This window comes from Sus scrofa, chromosome 18, assembly GCF_000003025.6.
Source record: "Sus scrofa isolate TJ Tabasco breed Duroc chromosome 18, Sscrofa11.1, whole genome shotgun sequence".
Taxonomy (NCBI): domain Eukaryota; kingdom Metazoa; phylum Chordata; class Mammalia; order Artiodactyla; family Suidae; genus Sus; species Sus scrofa.
The window spans coordinates 15,140,194-15,160,720 of NC_010460.4; the positions used below are offsets into that span (position 1 = coordinate 15,140,194).

At 43.4% G+C, this 20,527-nt stretch overlaps 1 protein-coding gene across 1 annotated transcript in view; it reads right to left on the reverse strand.

The window, feature by feature from the left end:
* The window catches only part of EXOC4 (exocyst complex component 4), an 801,583-nt gene that overhangs the window by 35,042 nt on the left and 746,014 nt on the right, over positions 1-20,527 (reverse strand). The window lies entirely within an intron of this gene.

The window sequence follows — 20,527 nt, forward strand, 5'->3', positions numbered from 1 at the left end:
GAAAGAAGGAAACTCTATTTCTCTATTTCACAGGAAAACAACCAAAGGAGGAAACCAGACAGAATGGGCTCTGTTTTTTTCTGAATTATGTCTGTAATTGAACCGAGGACAGGAATAACACGGACAGCTTTCCTTTACTAGGTCCACTGCTATGAACACTTATCAATCAAGGGAAAGATGAGATTCAGTGTGGCCATGCTGAAGTCTTAGGTTCAGGCTGAGATAGAAATTGCCATTTTCAGGGACTTCTTGCCAAGTCAAGTCAGCTGAAGAGTGGCTGTAAAAGGGCAGCTTTCCATTTCTGCTGCCAATGACTGGTTTAGTGGAGGGTGTGGGCCATACATGACATGAGGGAAAGTCAGCTGAGGAAGTGCTGGAAGTGTCTCCTTGCTGACAAACATTTGGCACAGAAGGGTGATACTCTTTCTCCACTGGATATTTTGTGATGCTTGGAAAGGCAGGGACCAGCCCTGGACCACGGAGGGCGCAGTAGAGGACGAGGCCAACACATCTTGAGGGAGAAAGAGCAAAGAGATGGCATGAACCTAGGTTCTCAGTCACATCATTGGGCCACTGAATTAGCCAACCCTCAAGCCACCCTATCTTGGCACTTGACATTATGTGGGAGACAATATTTTTTAAAATACATTTTTTAAGTCACTTAAGGCAGGATTTGCTGCTACACGCAGTCAACAGTGTCCTAATAAACCTCTTGATATGAAACATAAACACAGAGCTCACTTGTAATATTTCTCTCCTCTTCCTATATTTTATTGCTTTAGTGTGAAAATGCTGTACTTAGTAATTTAAATATATTACCGAAACCATTATTTTTACTTCTAGTGTCCTGCGTGTCTCTGCTTTTTGAGATGAAGCTATTAATGACCCTTTGAAAACCCTCCTTCCTCTGCTGTCCACGAATCAGCCTTCACGCTGCCCCCATCTTCCATCCCAGCTACATTTTTACATTTGCCCGCACTGTGCTGCAACCACAGTCAAGTCTTTCAGGCTTTGTCTGCATTCGTCCTGAAAAATTATGAAAAGCATTTACATTGCTGTGTGCTCTAAGCACCCCTCTGTGCTCGGCCGGTGCCTGTAGGTATTACATTCCCATCTCCATTGGTCAGCCATGGCCCTGGGGCCTCTCAAGGAGGACGCTTCTAGAAGTTCACTTTGTATATGGACCATACATTTCTTGTATAGCTTCCCCTGAACCCCAAAATTTCCAGCTGACTTTCCTTTTTCTTGCAGCATTTGCATGTATCATCCTGAGGGGTCCCCTGCCCCCAACTTCTCAATCCTCCTCTCTACGGTCTTGATTCTTGCCCCTCCCAGAGACCCTTCCGAGCAGGGGTAGTGTGAGACTCCACCTTGGATGGTTTCTCTGTCCTTTCACTGCTTTTCTGCATGGAATCAAGCATTTTGTGAACACTACATCTTCTAATTTGGGGGGGGGGGTTATTTGCTTGCTTTGCTCAAATACATGCTTAATTAGTTCCCTAGGAAGAAGAGCAAGAAAAGCAAACTTTCTGAATCCTTACCAATCTGAAAATGTCTTTCTCTTGCCCTCTGAATCGGCTGATACACTCTCTGGATATATAATTCTAGGTTGAGATCATTCTTCAGAGCTGAGAGGACACCAGTTCATTATTTCCTGGCTCTTAGTGCTATTGATCGCAAGTCTGACGCCAGCTGACTGTTTTTCCCCCTCCCTCCCTCTCTGTAGCGTTTAGTAGCTTTACTTTTGGCATTCTGACCTTTGCTGAGGTTGTGTTTGGGGAGGCTGGGTTTTTTTGTTGTTGTTTTTTGTTTTTTTTTTCCATTCACCACATCAGGCAGCTGGTACATGCTTTTACGATGAGGACGTGTGCCCTTCCCCAGTTCTAGAAAAGCATTTCTACTAATTCTGCAGTGCTTTTCCTTCCCCTTCGTGTTCTGATCTTCACCCGAGACTCCAATTAGTGGGATGCTAGGCCTCCAAATATCGGCTCCTAAAACGCCTCTTCTCTGGGTGGGAGGTGTTCTGCCAGGGAGGATCACGTGGGTGGTGCAGCAAGGAGTGCTAACAGGTGGCTTTCTCCTTAGGGTGAGCAGGTAGGGTGCCAGCTGTCAGTCTGGGCACTTCTTTCTCCAGATGCTATGATGAGGAGGGTTTATTCTGGGCTCCAACATCCACACCAGAAGCCTCAATGTTCCTTAACTATTTCCCAAGATGGCTCTTTCAGGAGTAAATCCTGGATGCTGCCATGTCGGAGGGGTGAATAAAACAGTGCCATGTACTTTCTCATTTATAACATTTTCATTAATTCCCCTGTTTTCAGTTTCATTTGGTCCTCTCATTCTTCACTCTTTTTTGGGGGGGTGGGGGGATGGGTGGTAGGGGGTAACTGTTGATAGTGAGCCTGAAACTTCTCCAAAGCACTCACTGAACTTCCCAGACTGAGGTTTTATCCATTAACCGTGCCCCATCTTCTTCCCATCTTCCAGAAATCTGTTGGCACCATTTGTTCACTGGGAAATCTCTTCTAATTCTCTCTCTCTTTTTCTGTTTTTTGCTTTTTGTTTTTGGCTTTTTAGGGCCACACCTTGAAATTAGGGGTCTAATCGGAGCTGTAGCTGCCAGCTTATGCCAGAGCCACAGCAAGGCGGGATCTGAGCTGCATCTGTAACTTACACCACAGCTCACAGCAACGCTGGATCCTTAACCCACTGAGTGAGGCCAGGGATCAAACCCGCATCCTCATGGATCCTAGGCTGGTTCGTTAACTGCTAGGTCATGAAGGGAACGTCCCCCATTCCTTCTCGATTGTGGATTTGTTCCTTTCTGTTTCTCTGTGAAAGTACAGCAGTTGGTCTGCCATCTTGAACCCTACATATTGTGTAAGCCTCACCAGCTTTGTTAAAAATATCAGAGAAGACGCAGAACATTAAAAAAACTTTTAACGTATGGCACTGAAATTTGATGTACAGACAGGGAGGAGCCCAGTTTTGCTTAGGTGCCTTCATCTGCAGAAACAAAGAAAGAAGAGAGAGGCCAGGCTCCGATGTGCTGACTCTTAAAGGTGCAGGAGTCTGTGAGTGCCAGGGCCAGCCTCATGGAAGGCCCCCCTGTTTCCACAGGTAGCAAGGTGACTATCACAGCGCCCTCACCAGCAAAGCGAGGGTCCTGGCTGGCATCACTGCTGGGAGGGTGGTGATGAGCAGTGGCAGTAAAGGGTGTCAGATGGCTCTGCTCCTGGGGTGGGCGAACAGCTTCTGCACCTTGACGTGGCATGGAGAGGTGCCAATCCATCCCATTAGCAGCAGGATGACAGTCGCAAGGGCAACAGCTTGCATGTGATGGTGATGACAGCAGCTACAGTGAGAACAGGCTGGCAGCTGCCATAGACACCCGAGAAGCAGCCACTGGACAGTGACAGCAGCTACAACTGCATGAGAAAGTGGTGACAGGCTTCGAACAATACATCCTAACACTTGAATGTAACAGATAGAAAATCACTTGCAATATATAAGAAACCGCTTTTGCGGCAACGTGGTCATGAGACTTCAGTATGCTTCAAGATCCCTATGACGAGGGGCCTCTTTCTAATACCTAGGTCAGAGGCTCTTATATAGGGCTTTTGTCACCATCTCTGTGTCAGAGTCTGATTCTCAGCTTGCAAGGAGTTAATCTGTTTCTAAAAAGGCGTGTTCTCTTTGCAAGGGCTGTACTCTTTGTTGTCATCAGGTGGCAATAAAGAGTCATAATTTATAATCCCAGCTGCTCTGGGTCACCAGGGAGATCAGACATTGAGCATTTTAAATCATGACTTTGTAACTAAACTCACTGTTTGTTAAAACAACCTGAACTGAGAGATTCGGTGAGAAACAAAGCTTAGGAAAGACAAACCTTCAATCGCAAATGCAAAAAAGAATCCCCTTACATTTCTGTAGCTGTGCTTAACTCAGTGGATCTAGAATGGAGTCTCAGATTCATTTGCACAGAAGTGTCTTTCTCTTCATTAGATGTATCTATTTTAACTTTGGAGTTCTTATTTCATGTAGCTTCTTGCAGCCGGGCTCATTTGCTATAATAAGAATGTCTTCTTCCAGTTGGGATGAAGTGTGTGTCGGATTTGGAATCAGCAATACCTGTTTCTTCCTTCCCAGTGTAGTCTATTCTTCCTCTGCCTGGAAGTTCTTTAGTCTTAATTAGATCCATAATCAACTCTTAATAACAATTTTTAAAAATCACTAGGACGAATAAAAGCATTCCCTTGCTACTAGAGGCAGTGATACAAACTTTGTGTCTTTCTTCAGAGAGAGAGAGAGAGAAAGACAGAGAGTCAAGGGAGGGAGGGGAGGGAGAGGCCGGGGGAGGGGGTAGGAGAGAGAGAGAGATGGGGGGGGTCCCTGACATTCCATACCACAACTCTCAATTTTTGTTCTTATTAGGTTTTTTGAAAACAGATTTATTGAGATATAATTCACACACTACATAATTCACCCATTTAAAGTGTATTCTTCAATGGCTTCTACCATCTTTATCGACATGCGTGGCCATCACTGCAAATTTACAACATTCTCATCACCTCACAAAGAAGCCCTGTACCTTAGCTGTCACTCTCCTGCCCCTCAGCTCCCCACCCAGCCCTAGGCAATCGCTAATATCCTGAATTTATAGACTTCCCTATTCCGGACTTTCATATGAATGCAATCATATAGTAAATGATCTTTTTTTTTTTTCTTTTTTTTTTTACAGCCATAACTGTGGCTATGGAAGTTCCTGGGCTAGGGGTTGAATTGGAGCTGGAGCTGCCAGCCTATGTCACAGCCACGGTAACAGTGGATCCAAGCCGAGTCTGCGACTCACGCCACAGCTCAGGACAATACCAGCTCAGGACCAACCCACTAAGTGAGTCCAGAGATCAAACTTGTGAACCTGTATCCTCAGAGACAATATCAGGTCCTTAACCTGCTAACCCACAACAGGAACTCTAGTGCGTGATCTTTTGAACTGGTTTTTTCACTTAGCATGATGCTTTCAAGGTTCATCCATGTTGTCGCATGTATCAATACTTTAATCTTTTATGGCCAAATAATAATCCATTGTACAGATATACCACATGTGTTTATCCACTCATCTAATGATGGGCATAAGGGTTGTTTCCACCTTTCGGATATTATGAATAATGCCGCTATAAACATTTGTGTACAAGTTTCTGTGTAAACTTATGTTTGCACTTCTCTTGGGTATGTACTTAGGAGTGAATCCTAGGAGGTTTTAACATCCTCTCTCATCTCAGCCACCTCTCTCAATTCTTATCCTACTGTATTGCTCCCATTAATGAGCCCACCCTGCAACATAGTGTGTAAGTGGGAACTGTATCTACATTTTTAAAACTCCAGGAACAGGAGTTCCCATCATGGCTCAGTGGTTAACGAATCTGACTAGTACCCATGAGGATGCGGGTTTGATCCCTGGCTTCACCCGTTGGGTTAAGGATCCAGTGTTGCCATGAGCTGTGGTGTAGGCTAGCAGCTGTAACTCCAATTTGATCCCTAGTCTTGGAACCTCCATATATATATATGCCTTGGGTGTGGCCCGAAAAAGACAGTCAATCAATCAGTCAATCAATCCTCCAGGAATGGTTAGCTCACAAATGTTCAATAACTACTTGATATATGGACACATAGCCCCTTGACAATTTGTCATAACCACCTCGAGCAACTGATTTCCTTAGGAAATGATACAGACATTGAAACAGTTTACATAACATGCTTTGGTGCTTTTACCTGGCTCTGGTCATTAAGGATATCACTGGTAAGAAGCTCCCCATGGTAGATGGTTCCAGAGACATGTGTGAGCTTGCGAACAGGCTGTTTTAAAAGGACCACCCAGGTGCTAAAGTGAGGCAGAGGCTTAATGTACAATAAACGAGGGAGACATCCAGCAATGTATTTTGGATAATGAGACTATTTAATATCAAGGAACACGAGTGTGTGTCGATAGTGAAGAAAAGTCACAACTGTTATCATTTCTGCTTTAATTGACTGAAGCAAAAAAGGTTCAAATTGATGTGGGCAGAGCAGATTTTTTTTTTTTTTTTTGTCTTTTTGCTATTTCTTTGGGCTGCTTCCGCGGCACATGGAAGTTCCCAGGCTAGGGGTCTAGTCAGAGCTGTAGCCACCGGCCTATGCCAGAGCCACAGCAACGCAGGATCCGAGCCGCATCTGCAACCTACACCACAGCTCACGGCAACGCCGGATCGTTAACCCACTGAGCAAGGGCAGGGACCGAACCCGCAACCTCATGGTTCCTAGTCGGATTCGTTAACCACTGAGCCACGGCGGGAACTACGGCAGAGCAGATATTTCTAGCTCAGGGAGAACATGGCAATATCGATAATAAAAGCTAATCAAATGAATACTCTTTCTGAGCTTATTTAATCACAAGGAACACGAGTGTGTGTCGATAGTGAAGAAAAGTCACAACTGTTACCACATAGTCATTTCTCTTTGTAAAGACATGTCCAGCAGCAGTGTTATTCTGGTTAGTCTTAGAGAAGGCAAACATTAAGGGGAGTGGGGTTAACAAGACATCCTGAGGGTTGTATCAGAAAATGGGAGGGGGCGGCTTCAAACCACAGGATGAGGCCCCTTCTCCCCAGGTTGTCTGTCACAGCCCTAGGGCATCAGCGCTTCTGATGTGATGGTGCACTTGTGAGCCCTTTTGATATCAGCCTGCAGGAGGCATCAAGCTCTCCAGGAGGGAGCCTTGAATGGGGAGTCATGCAATCAGGGCTCTAGTCCTGTCGGGACCTGTCACTGACCAGTTGCTCCATCTTGCTGTGCCAATCTCCTGCCTCTTAAAGGAAGGGGCCAGATCATACCACCTCAAAATTCTATCTAGCAAAGCCTTTCTAGGCTTTTGGAAAGACCATATGATCTAAGAGGTCTGAGAGCTCATCAGAACTCTTTTTACCAAATTCTATTTTGTTTTCTTTCTGTTTTTATTGATATAATTTACAATACTGTGTTAGTTTCAAGGGTACTGCAAAGTAATTCAGTTGTACATCTATCTATCTTCAGATGTTTTTCCATTATAGGTTATTACAAGATACTGAGTATAGTTCCCCGTGCTATATACACAGTAGGGCTTTGTTGTTTACCTATTCTATATATAGTAGTGTGTACCTGTTAGGCACAAACTACTAATTTATCTCTCCTCCTCCCCTTCTTACCACATTCTAAACCCCTCTCTACCCTCTCTGGCTTTCTCTTTTCACCAATCACTTGAAAACTGCAGTCAGTGTAGACGGTTCATTTTTTGATACTCTCTCCTCATACTCTCAGTTATCTTTCACTGTCTTTGAGACAGAGAGGAAGAGCGAGAGCTGGGCTCCTTTTCTTTCCCTCCTCTGCACAGGAGACAGGGAGTAAATGAATTCATATTCATGGAAACTTTCAGCTTCATAGGAGGACTATAAATGCAGCAATGCAGATTACTATTACATCTGATAATTTCAGCATCTATTGTTGATCAAAGTGACAGAGGACAACAAATGAATATATATTTGACAAGATTTTCTTTTCCTTTGATAGCAATGACCTGGGAAGTTTTATTTTTGTATGAGCCCCCGAAATACTTAAAACACCCACATGTTACACTCAAGGTTAAAAAAAAAAAAATCTTCCTTAGAACCAGGAAATCTGAAACTGTATAGTATGACACCCTTCAGTAACCAAACTCTCATTTTCTTAAAGGTACAGTTTAAGGAGAGCAGTAGCATCCCCCAATTATACTTTGTAACCTTCTTTTTAATACCTTTTGGTTCTTGAGAAAGCAACCTTTCCACTCTCTATGATATCCTCCCATGGTTTTCTATATCTTACCACTTTCAAAGTACAGGTAAAAAAACTGCTTCTACATTTTCCTCTAATTATTCCAATCCACTCTGACTAGTGTCCCAGAAACACCTCTAACTTTTGTTTAAAATGCCTTTTCATAAAATAATTTTTTTAATCATCTATCTTCTTTGGCACATGATAAACTCACTTATTGGCTGTGCTACTCACATTAAATTTCACTCATTCACCAACTGCTATTGGATGTAGTGGTTATCTCTTTTTGTTCATCCAGCATCCATCTATTTCTTCTGGTAACAGAACCTTTCCTTTTCTCTGGAACCTGTTCCATGAGGTCCAGGTTGGACTGATCTCTTCCTCCCTGTCTCAGTGGGGATCATGGCCAAAGTCACTTCAGAATCACTCTTCAAGGACAGTGGCATGAAGATACCAACGCTGAACACAGAATACCACATCTTGCTCTGCTGCCAGCAGAACTGGATGCTGACCGTGCCACAGCCATGGCCACTGCTGCTACCCCAGGTGACTGGAAGTTACTACTCCTGTTGCTGCCACGTCACAAGACTCTCCATCATCCCCGCACTCGGAGCCCCGAGCTCTCTGATCAGAGCTCAGAGTAGGTGCATCTGACTGCCCAGCTGCAGGTGGGTTCCGGTGGAGTAAGCAAGCCTGGATTGTGTGTTTTTATAATGGAAGGTGGGCTCTGCCTCCCTCAAAGGCCATATTGTGGGGAATTCACCGAACAAAGCATGAGATCTAGTAGCTAGGTGGTCAAAAAATGACAAATGTCAACCATGATCACAGGTGTATTTTCTTTTCTAAAATGACTAGTTTCTCTGGAAAGAATGAAAACGCATGGCTTCTTTCTCCCCCTCTCCTTTCTGAATATGTTAAAATCTTTTGGAAAAAAACATGGCTTCTTAAAAGCTCTTTGAAGACAATTTCATCCGTCATGGTATCATCACCACATGCCGGTGTCTTACTGATACTTGACACTTTGGGAACTGAGGTTTGCATTTGGCAGTAACCGCTCTCCCCCTGTGCTGTCCGGTCTACCTTCCTCCCCAACTCAGACACCCCCTAATGCTGCTGCTGGACCAGGTCTCTTGGTGGACCTGTCTCCCCTTCTGGCCCGGTTGCGCCCAACAGGGAATGTGATCATTCCTAGACAGGGCTTAGGTGCTGTGCTAAAATCCATTCCCATGACCTTTTTGGTCTTCTTTTGTTTATTCCCACAGGCCAACAAAACAATCTCTCCTTTCATTTTCCCTCAGGAAAGATAAAAAATTGTCACCCCTCCTTTAAGCCGTTTCAGCAAGGAACCCACCATCATCATCATTTTAATAGGCTCTGTAAAATCATGGAGGCTGTGGTCTATCTTCTTGAAATACTAATGCATAACATTGGCATGAGCTGTACAGCACAACAGCTAAAGTGCAGACAGACCTGGCTTTGAATCATGATTCTGTCATTTACTAGTTGAATAGACCTCGGGTTATTTAATCTTTCAGAGACTCGATTTTCCCATCTGTAAAATGTAAATGCTAATAGCGAAGCACACCAGGTTATTACAAGGATTAAATGAGATAACGTGTGTAAATCACCTAAGTAGGGTGCTTAGTAATAATAAGAGTAAAATCATAAAAAATACTTATTTTAAGCAATTGGTTGTTACTACCTCGTTTTACTTATATGTGGAAAAATGAAGTGTGATGACAAGACTTATAGAGGAATGAAAACTTCATGATGAAAAGAAAACAAAGGGTATAGTTAATCAAATATTCTGGTCTATACTGAGATGCCATGTTGAATCATCAATTGTTTTCTTTCCTTTTTTCTGGCTGCATCCACGACGTGTGGAAGTTCCCAGGCCAGGGATCGAAGCTGAGCCACAGCAGCAACCTGAGCCACAGCAGTGACAATGCTGGACCCTTAACGCGCAGTGCCACAAGAGAACTTCAAGTCATTAATTTTGAAAAAGCAAAACTCATTACAATATATTTACTTTAGCACAGTAATACTAAAACTATGCTAAATGCCGCAGTATTCTTTAATGAAGGACAGGGTCTTCCATTCTCAGGGGCAAACGTCACAAGCCCCAATTATCACTGCGATGAGAAAACACCGACGTCCCCATTAGCTGATTTTTCATACACAAGAATGCTTAATAACCAATTCTTACTGCTTTTCTATCTGGTTCTAAACATGACCAGTACTGCAAAGATAGAGACCGATGCAGAAAAGGGAAAAACAAACTCACGTTCTAAGAAAGGGATAGCCTGATATGGGAGGGTAAGCAAACCTTTGAAGTTAAGATGTATAATGGCTCACGGATCAGGAATGGACAAGACAGATTAGACAGAATAGAAAAACTTACTATTAATATTCATTATTTGAGTTAAAAAGAACTGTGGACATGTATAATGTATAGTTAACATTTTTAGGAGTGAGCCAGCCTCAGTGCCAACAGCAGGATACCTCTCTGCGATGGGGAGTCACACTGGCCCGTACAGAGTCCTCCCTCCGGTACCTGTGTGGGTGAGGACCCCTTTTAAGACAGGGGCCCCAAGGAAACTTCTCTCTCATTCTACAGGTGAGCTAACACAGGGCTGGGTATGATCCACGCAGATCTGCACAGGTCCTATCAGAAGAAAGAGACCTCAGGAAAGGGAGCTGCAGGTTTTACTGGAAAACTTTTTTTTTTTTTTTTTTAATTTAAAAAAGGCAAAAGAGCTATTAGAGCGCTTTGGCTTCAGGGCCCATAATTTAAACACATGCCATCGGTAAGGAGCCTCAAAATGCCTGAGAGCACGTTCTTTCCCTCTGCACAACAAAAAGTAAATATTTAAAGCTCATTTGAGGAACTGGCAAATAGCTGATAGCCAATGGCTACACATCTAAGAAGGCAATCAGCTTCCTGGCAGACATATGCCTCCCTTGTTCAAATGTTAGTTATGTGTCATTATCATTTCAGTACTTTCATCCCTGGAGAACTAGGAAACTAAAAAAGGGGAGAAAAAAGCAAAATTTCTGAAAACTGAAAATTCTCCTATGGTCTATAGAGTTAACAGCTGAAACAGACCCACCGACCACATACGTGATGTGGAGGAGAGAAGCTGAGACTCCAAATGACTGATTTACCACAGCAAGTAATTACTTTATGTTTTTCACAAACATTTGAAACCTATTATTACTTTCACAGCGGCACACATCAACAGAAGACTGTCACCTAAGGGAGAAATGGGGAACTGGGCTGTAATTAATTTCTGGTCGAATATATCACGAAGCCTTTAACGTTGTCAATAACCTGCTCTAGCCACACACACAAGAAAGAAAGTCCCCCACACCTCACCCTCCATCCTTTGTCCCCAGGCCCCTGAACTGTTTAATCAGCATCTTTGTGAACCAGATTGCTGAAAGAGCATGAGATGCCAGTATTCATGCCAGCTGCAGAGTTGGGACCATTGATGGACTCCTTCCCGTGACCCAGGTATCCAGAGAGAGGTGTCAATCAAGAGCTGGCCTCTCCTACCCCCACTTTTTTTTTTTTTTTCCTTCCCTATTTGACTCCATTTCCAATTGAGAAAAACAGAAGGTGTGCGATTCTTTGGAGAAATTTAAACATTCAGATGCCAAGCAATGGAAATCATTACGGCAGCAACCGAAGCCTGTATCCTTAAAGGTTAGAACACAAAGATTAAGGGTGCCTTCAGGAAAAAGTGAAATGGCTGATCTGAATAAAACCTTTCCATCAATTGGGAAACCACAGCCCGGCAAAGGCAATGAAGAGCTACAGCAGATGTGACATTTATATTTCTGAGTACCTACATGTTTATTTTTTGAATTACTGTTCAGAGCCTTATGAGACCTTTATAGGTCATGCAAAAAAGTAGGAGCCAGCTTCTCTAAGTGTCCAGCACATGTGAGAGCAAATGCTACAATCATGATCTTGGCTGTGAAAAGAAACAGGCCTACATTGCCTCATTCATTCATTCATTCATTCTTATCCACACGCATTAGTTTGTCCATGCAGTCAACCAATCCTAAAGTGCCTGTTATGTACTGTGTATCTCCGAAGCCTTTACAGGGTCCTTATGGAATTTGACTGAAGTTCTCTCTCTTTAAAAGCCTTTACTGTGATCACTCTTTTGAGAGCAGTGGTGGAGCTGGAGCTCTAGATCCCCCAACTCCATCTCTGGCTCTACATCATGGAAATCAGGGCAAGTCTTATCTACAAGAGACCCTAGAGTTGATCTTCAAGTCAAACCCTCATTTCATAGATAAGGAAACTTCAGCCAAGAGAGCTCAAGTGACCTGCCCAAGTTGACGCAAAAATCAGGGGTTCGACTTGTTTACCAGACAAATGACCTAACATTTTAGTTCACCCCCATACTTCCAAGAACACAACTTGACTCTGCTGAATATAATAATGATAAGTAAGGAGTTTTAAAGGATGATTTAACTTAATCCAGAAAGTGCCTTCAGGTCATTTTTACTTTCTCTGTCTGCAGCAGGAGAAAAAAAAAAAAAAAGAGTAAAGGGGACTAAAGGAGAATAAAAGGCTGAGAAAAAAAAAATGGCCTGGGTACTGTAGAGTCCCAAAGAACGTGCAGTTGGGTCAGTATTTCTTCAAGCGTGTCCGAGAGCTACCTGGACTGGATCCCCTGGGCACTTGTTAAATAAACTGCATGTGCCTGGCCCTTCCCCTCAACTTTTTAAGTCAGAGTTTTTACGGATGGAATCAGAGAATGCCACCCAAAACAAGTTCCCCAGGAAATTCTAATACCCTCTAGCTTTTGAGAATCATTTGGTTAATGGTCAGGTATTTCTGCTGTGGCACAGAATCTGACTGCAGCAGCTTGGGTCACTGCAGAGGTGTGGGTTCAATTCCCGGTCTGGCGCAGTGAGTTAAAGGAACCAGCATGGCCCCAACTGCGGCGTAGTTTGCAGATGCAGCTGGATTCAATCCCTGGCCTGGGAACATCCATATGCTACGGGTACAAGCATTCAGAAAAAAAAAAAAAAAAAAAAGAGTGAAGGCATAGACAGTTGGGATTAAGGACAGTTTACCAGTGATGTGAATCACGTGCTGGTTCTAATGTGCAGTCTAGTTCCAGGAGCGTGGTCTTGGGTGTCCAGTGCTACTGCTCCAGGACAGTTGTGTGGAAAGTGGGCAGAAGACCAACAGGTGGCATAATACCTGATGGTGAGCAGAACCAGCCCCAACACATTCCAGCCTAAGAGGGTTTGCAGAGTCTCCAGTGACACTGTTAATTAAAGCTAATTACAACTGCTGTGACCAGAACTTGATGGAGACACACAACAGAAAAAAATAAAGGAAAATAAAATGTTTGAGAGAAGAGCCTAATTGAAATAAACCATGTATATATATAGAGAGAGACATATATGTCTCTCTTTCTGTACATATATATATGTATGTGTATATATATTTTGTGTTTTTAGGGCTGCACCCATGGCATATGGAGGTTCCCAGGCCAGGGGTTGAATTGGAGCTGTAGCTGCCAGCCTACGCCACAGCCACAGCCACGCCAAATCCAAGCTGCATCTGTGACCTATGCTGCAGCTTTCAGCAACGCCAGATCCTTAATCCACTGAGCGAGGCCAGGGATGGAACCCACATCCTCATGGGTACTACTGGGGTTCTTAACCCAATGAACCACAAGGGGAACTCCGAAACCATATTCTAATTAAGCGAATCAAAACAGAGACCTAATATTTACCAAATGACAGCCCAGATTCAAGTGGTTAAGAAGTTCACATTCTGGGATTGAACTGACCAAAATTTAACTCCTATTATTATGTAAACTGAGAATTTACTTAGCCTCTTCAAGCTTTAGTTTTTTAAACTAAAAAATGGGGTAATATAACTACATACTGAATCAGGGAGGATTGAGTGAACCAAGGTAGGTAAAGCATTTCCTACTGTTAATGTCGTATATTGGGGTCCATGACATAACAGTAAGAATAATTACTCTTTTATTAAAATGGTAACAAAGCATCATCATCACTGGGAGAAAGCACATAATTTAGGCCTCTAGGTGATTTACACTAAAGTTGCTTGAATTCTAAAAGTTTTTATTGTTGTAATGAATGCAGTTTGCAGTCAAAGATCTATAAGTCCAGGCACAGAGCTAAGGAGGTTCTCGGAAACGTGCATGGAAATTCGTGGAAGTTCATATTTATCAAACATGACCTGAAACTTAAATTACATTCATGAATACCTTTTTGTTGCTGTTGTTTCTGTTTTTTAGCGCCCCGTCTGCTGCATGTGGAAGTTCCCAGCCTAGGGGTCGAATTGGAGCTACGGCTGCCAGCCTACACCACAGTCACAGCAACTTGGGATCCAAGCCGGGTCTACGACCTACACCACAGCTCACGGCAATGCCAGATCCGAGACGCATGAGCGAGGCCAGGGATCGCACTCCCGTCCTCATAGATACTAGTCAGATTCATTTCTGCTGCGCCACAATGGGAACTCCCATTCTTGAATACTTTAGATTGCTGATTATTACAGAGAGTACAAGAAAACAAAGTCTAGAAACCAAAACTACCAAAATATAATCATGGTAACCAGTCACAAGAGTTTAAAATAAAGTGGGGAGGAAGAACATGTTAATAAAACATAGAACAATAAAATATAAATGATGGGTAATCTGCACCCATATGAACACAATGTATTAATTTCAGAGAAGAGAAAAGGCGGAGGGAATTATACAGAGAGAAATCGATCTGGGGCTGACTGTTAGGGCAAGGTGAGAGTCCCCTCTCAACTTGGGTTTAGCCCTAGGGACTGGCTGGGTGCCGACCACTGAGTTCACTGCGGCCCCGACGTCCTTCTGCGCTGTGGTCTTACCCCTAGACTGGCAAAGGGTGTTAAGCCAAGCAGAAGCTGGGAACAGAAAGGCTTTCTGAATCAGATGAAAAGAAAGGGGGTAGAGATCCCTTCATGGCTCTGTAGAAACGAATCCGATGAGTATCCGTGAGGACACAGGTTCCATCCCTGGCCTCGCTCAGTGGTTAAGGATACAGCGTTGCCATGAGCTGTGGTGTAGGTCACAGACAAGGCTTGGATCTGGCCGTGCTGTGGCTGTGGTGTAGGCCAGAGGTTACAGCTCCAATTCGACCCCTAGCCTGGGAACCTCCACGTGCTGCAGGAGCGGCCCTAGAAAGACAAAAAAAAAAAAGCGGGGGTCGGCGGGGGGTGGTGAGGCAGGACGTCTGGCCTTGAAATGGTCTGTAAGGGAGGGTAGCTCTACTTTTACCACTACAGCCGTTGTACCTACTTCCTCCTCCTAAGCGTCAAAATTAAACACTCTATCTTTATTTAGACAACAAGAAAGGTCAGCTTCCAGCCTCCACTTTTTTGGTAAGAATTCTAACAGAGCCAGTAAATGACCATTCTTGGGCTTTAGTCACCGAACAAGCGTAAGGTCTTTTTCTAGAACAACACACTATTTTCCCAGCAGAAAAATGGGCCTCCCTGGGGGAATTCATTTAATTTCCAAACTAAGGCGACTTCAGAGGTAGTGGGGGTCTATACATAGCACAATTTGATGAGAGATTTTGGACGAGTCACTTCTGATTTCTGTTCCTTGGGATCTTTATTGGAATAATAACACCTGTCATCTCTGCTAATCTCTGAACCATTCCAATGTTGCAGTGGCGCTACAAAGGGAAGAAGATGACCGCTGGCTGCCAATGATCTTGGGGAATCCTAAATTATACATTGATATTTTACATATATACAAGGCACGGTGACATTAATTGAGCATAATCAAAAGAAACCTTAGTTAATCAAAGCCTCACACATGAGATAGGTTTATGAGGAATCAAACCCCAGTACTGCCGGGTATGATGAGACCCTTCCGAGTACTCGCAGTTCCCCGGTGCTCTCGGGGGATATGAAGATCGGACGGCTTACTCACCTGCCTTCAAAGAGCCTAATTAAGCAATTAATTATCAATTAATTGTCAGAGTGCATGAAACCTACCGTAAGTGCAATAAACACAGAAAAAGGAGATGGGTAGAAAGTGGTATGGTGAGAAACAGGTATGCTCAGAAAGTCCCGTCAAGGTTTGATTAGGGAGACAGAATGCTATTTAAATCTGCTTAAAAAGATTTTTATGAAAATTTTTTCAGAGATCAAGCCATACAAATTTGTGTTTTGTGATTCAATCTTGGTAGTCCCTTCCTCCAGGCAACAAAAGCTATTTAACCCCTCGTGTTTCCCAATTTCCTTGGGGACCCGGCTAGCAAGTCTGGGCTAGCTCTGCATCGCCATTACATTCAAGGGAGCTAACAAAACTTTTCGTGTCATCAGTGAAAGAATTTTAGTAGCAAACTAATCTCTCCTATAAAATGAATCACAACGCCTCACGATTAACAATCTTGAGTCAAAAAATCAGGGGTATTAGGGGTAGAGGTTGGAAAAAGGATAGGGGACTCCAAAGGCAGAATAAAAGTTAGGGACAAATGTGAAAATGATATAAAAAAATATATCTTCAGAACCAGGAAGTTGCTCTTTAAGCAAGGTAGTCAAAGACAATTTTTTCTGATAAGCGAGGGAATTTCCTATTTGCAGCCAAGTCACCTCTGAAGCCTGCCTATAGCCTAGACAGCCCCCACCTCTGACTCAGAGAGACAGGGATTTTAGAGACCGCAGGTCCGTCTGGATGTCTGTGGGTGTCTCCAGTAGATGGCAGCATGTCATTGCTGATCCCTGTCTATTAACCCGCGCCCTGGTCACTCCAAATAAAAAAACCCATAACCTTCCCTGCAGAAAACCAAAGTATCCTTCCTGGTACGGTGGGTTTGTAGGAATTAAGTCCACTGAAGCAGTTCCCTTGAAAGGAATTCAATATTCTCAGCTATGCCAGAGGTCATTCTTGGCCTTGGAGAAAGGCTAAGATCAAGGATACAGCCAGGGTCTGAACGGATACACTTCATTTCCAGGCTGCCTTTGCTACCTTGAGGAAAGCACCTGAACAGTTTACCTCAAAGGGGGAGGGGGGGTGTTGGAGAAATTAAAATGAGAAGATGCTTTCATTTACTAAGAAAGATGCCTTGCCAATTTGTGGGCAAAGCACCATTTCAGGGCAGGCAGCCCTGTCCTTTTCCGGCTCCTGTGCTGCCGGGCCTTCCCTTCCTTATCCCCTTCAAAGGTTCCTCTTCCCTCTCATGCCTTTACACGCTGGGGTTGCTCTGGAGATGGTCCTCCAGTTAGAAACAATCGTGTGAAGCAGTTTGAAACAACGCCCCTAAACTGAGGATTCCCCAAACTGTTGGATCCAGCCCCTCCGCCCCCCAACCCCCCCTTCTCTGAGCTTCTAGCCTACACCTCCAGGTGCTTCTGAGCCATCTCCACTTGGAGTCTCACAGGCACCGTACACTTGTCACCTCCACTGCGGATCCTCCCTCCACCAAGCCTACTCCTCCCTCCCCCAGGAGGCGTATCCTGTTTGTTGGTAATGAGATCCAGTGAGACACCCAGGGCAGAGAGGGGAGGGGCATCCCTGACTCTCTTCTTTTATCCGCACCATTCAATCACTCTTTAACCCCCCCCACACACACACATTTTTGTTCATTCACACTTCTTAGGTCTGCCCCCACCTCCCCACCAGCACTGACCTAGTTCAGGCCCTGCACATCTCTCTCTTGACCGTCACCTTCCAACCGGTCTGCAAAGTCTCCAGTTTCATTGCATGGTCCATTGCCTACAGAGCTCCTGAAATAATCTGCTTAGAATCCAAATCTGACCATCTCACCCTCTGCTTAAAGCGCTTTAGTTCACCAAGAGGATCAAGTCCAAGCGCCACAAACAGTTACGGGCACGCCTCCTGCAGGCCAGGTACTGTTCTAAGCCCTGAGGCTACAGGAGGGAACCAGAGTCCCAGCTTTCGGGAGCTCACATTCTACTTCCGGTAGACAGACAAGGAGCAAGTCAACAAGTAAATATAAGACAGGTCAGACGGTGATATGTGCTGAAGACAAAACAAAACCAGGGCAAGGGAATCAGGGAGCTGGTGGGAGAGGAAAGCACGTTTAGAGAGAAGGCCTCGGACAAGGCGGGGTCAAGCCGAAGCTGGTTTTGATTTTCCCTCAGGTCTCACAGTCTGCCACTCCCTTCCTGATCTGCTCCTGTCCCCCTGAGCTGCCCTTCCTCTTCCAAAGGGCTCTCTCCCCACTCTGGATAATTCTATTGAAGGTTAATACTAATTATCACCTCCTCCAAAAATCCCCCCTGATCTCTTTTCTCTCCAGATGCGTTAGGGAAACTCACAAAGAGTCAGTTCCTTTACCAAGTTCCCCATGAATGTGATTGTAAAACTTGGGCTATTCATTTCCTATGACAAAACATTCAGGACTTTTAAAGCTTTACAACTCAATCTTTTTTTTTTTTAATTGAGGTACAATGGACATAGATTAACTTTTTTAAAAAAATAGCTGTATTGAGATGTATTTCACATGCCATACAAATCACACAAAGTGCACCATGAAATGTCTTTTAGTGTCGTCACAAGGTTGTGCAACCATCAGCACAATCTATTTTAGAACATTTTCATCACCACAAAGGGAAACCTTTAACCAAAGCCCCCCATGCCCTTCCAATCAACCCACTCTAAGTAACCTCTTCTCCTTTCTCTCTAACTTTGGCTATTTGGGGCATTTCATATGAATGAGTTAAACCACACATGGTCTTTTGTGACGGGCTTCTTTCATTAAAAAAAGGCTTCAAGGTTCATCCATGTTGCATCATATATCAGTACTTTCGTTTTCATAGCTAAATAATATCCACTGTATGTATGGACTGATTATATTTTATTTATCAGTTGATGGTTATCTAGATTGTCTCCACTTTTTGGCTATTACCAGAAATGCTGCTGTGAACATGTGTGGACAAATTTCTGTGGACAGGTATGTCTTCACTTATCTGGGGTATACACCTAGGAGTGGGACTGCTGGGTCATATGGTAACTCTATGTTTAACTTTCTGAGGAACTGGTGAATTGTTTTCCATAGCAGTGGATTCGTTTCTGCTGCACCACGATGGGAACTCCCTGTCTGTCTTTGTGATCATGGCAGTTCTAGGGGGTGTAAGGTAGAATCTCACTGTGATTTTGATTTGCACTTCCCTAGTAACAAGTAATGCTGAGCATCTTTTTAGGCATATCTCCTAAATCCTTTGCCTATTTTTTTTTATTAGTAGATTTTATTTTTTCCCAATAGTTTTAGATGTATAGAACAATTGAGAAGATAGAACAGACTTTTCCCATATAACTTACACCAAGGTTCTATCATTAACCTCTTACGTTAGTATTATATAGTTATCACAACTGATGAACCAATATTGATACAAGATTATTGTCTATGGCCATACCACAGGGAGTGTGCTCAAACTCGTCTGATAAAACATCATTATTAACTAAAGTCCATATTTACATTTCCTTAGTTTTTAATCTAATGTCCTTTTTCTGCTTCAGAACCCAGTCTGGATACTACATTATAGGTAGTTATCATGTCTTGTTATGTTCCTCTTGACTATAATAGTTTCTCAGATTTTCCTTTCTTTTTTCTGGCTGCACCTGCGGCATGCACAATGTCCCTAGCTAGGGATGGAAACTGAGCCACAGCAGTGACAACACTGAATCCTTAACCTCTAGGCTACTGGGGAACTCCCTAACCTTGACAGTTTGAGGAGTACTGGTCAGGTCTTTGCAGCATCTTCTTATGTAAGAATCTGTCTGATGTTTCTTTCTCTTTATTATATGGGTGTAATGGGTTTGGGAGAAGATCAGAGGTAAAGGGCCATTCTCACCCCCTCATATCAAGGGTACAGCCATCAACATGATTTATGCATGGTGATGCTGTGCCTGACCACCTGGATGAAATACTATTTGTCAGATTTTTGCACTATCAAGTTATTCTCCTCCATTCCATACGTACTCTTTGAAAGGAAGTCACTATGTGCTAAGAAGTGGGATGCTAGGCTCCCCTATCTTGAGAGGTAGCTATACAATCTATTCAGAATGCTTCTGCACACACGAGTTGTCCTTTCCTCATTTATTAATCTATTCAATAATTTATTTATATTAGTATGGACTTAGGAATATTTACTTTATACGTTGGGTTATAATCCAATAATACTTTATTTATTTTGTTGCTCAAATTGTCCCAACTTTGCCATTGGGAGCTCTTTCCGCTGATTCCTGTGCCTCTTTGACACAATGTGTTACATGTGCGCACGTTTTTAGTACTTCCTTATTTGCTGGTACTACAAGACGCACGAGGGTCATCTTGTGTATTTCCTTCCCCAGTCCTAAAATGAGCCATTGTCCCCAGGAGTCCTGCTTCCTTTTATGGAAGAATAGTACTTAGAAACCAAATTGGGGTACCAGGTGTGCTCATTGCTACTGGGATGCCTTGACCTAGTCTTTAATTAGATTATCTGTTTTTGTATTATTGAGTGGTAAGAGTTTTTATATATTCTGGATAGAAGTCCCTTATCATATATATGATATCCAAATATTTTATCCCCTCCTACTGGTTGTCTTAACATTTCTTGATTCAGTCTCTTACTGAGTGAAACAAATATGGTGTATTGTACTTCTCCATATAAACCTATGTCCAGAGGAGGCAGCTCAGGCAAGATTTTTTTCTC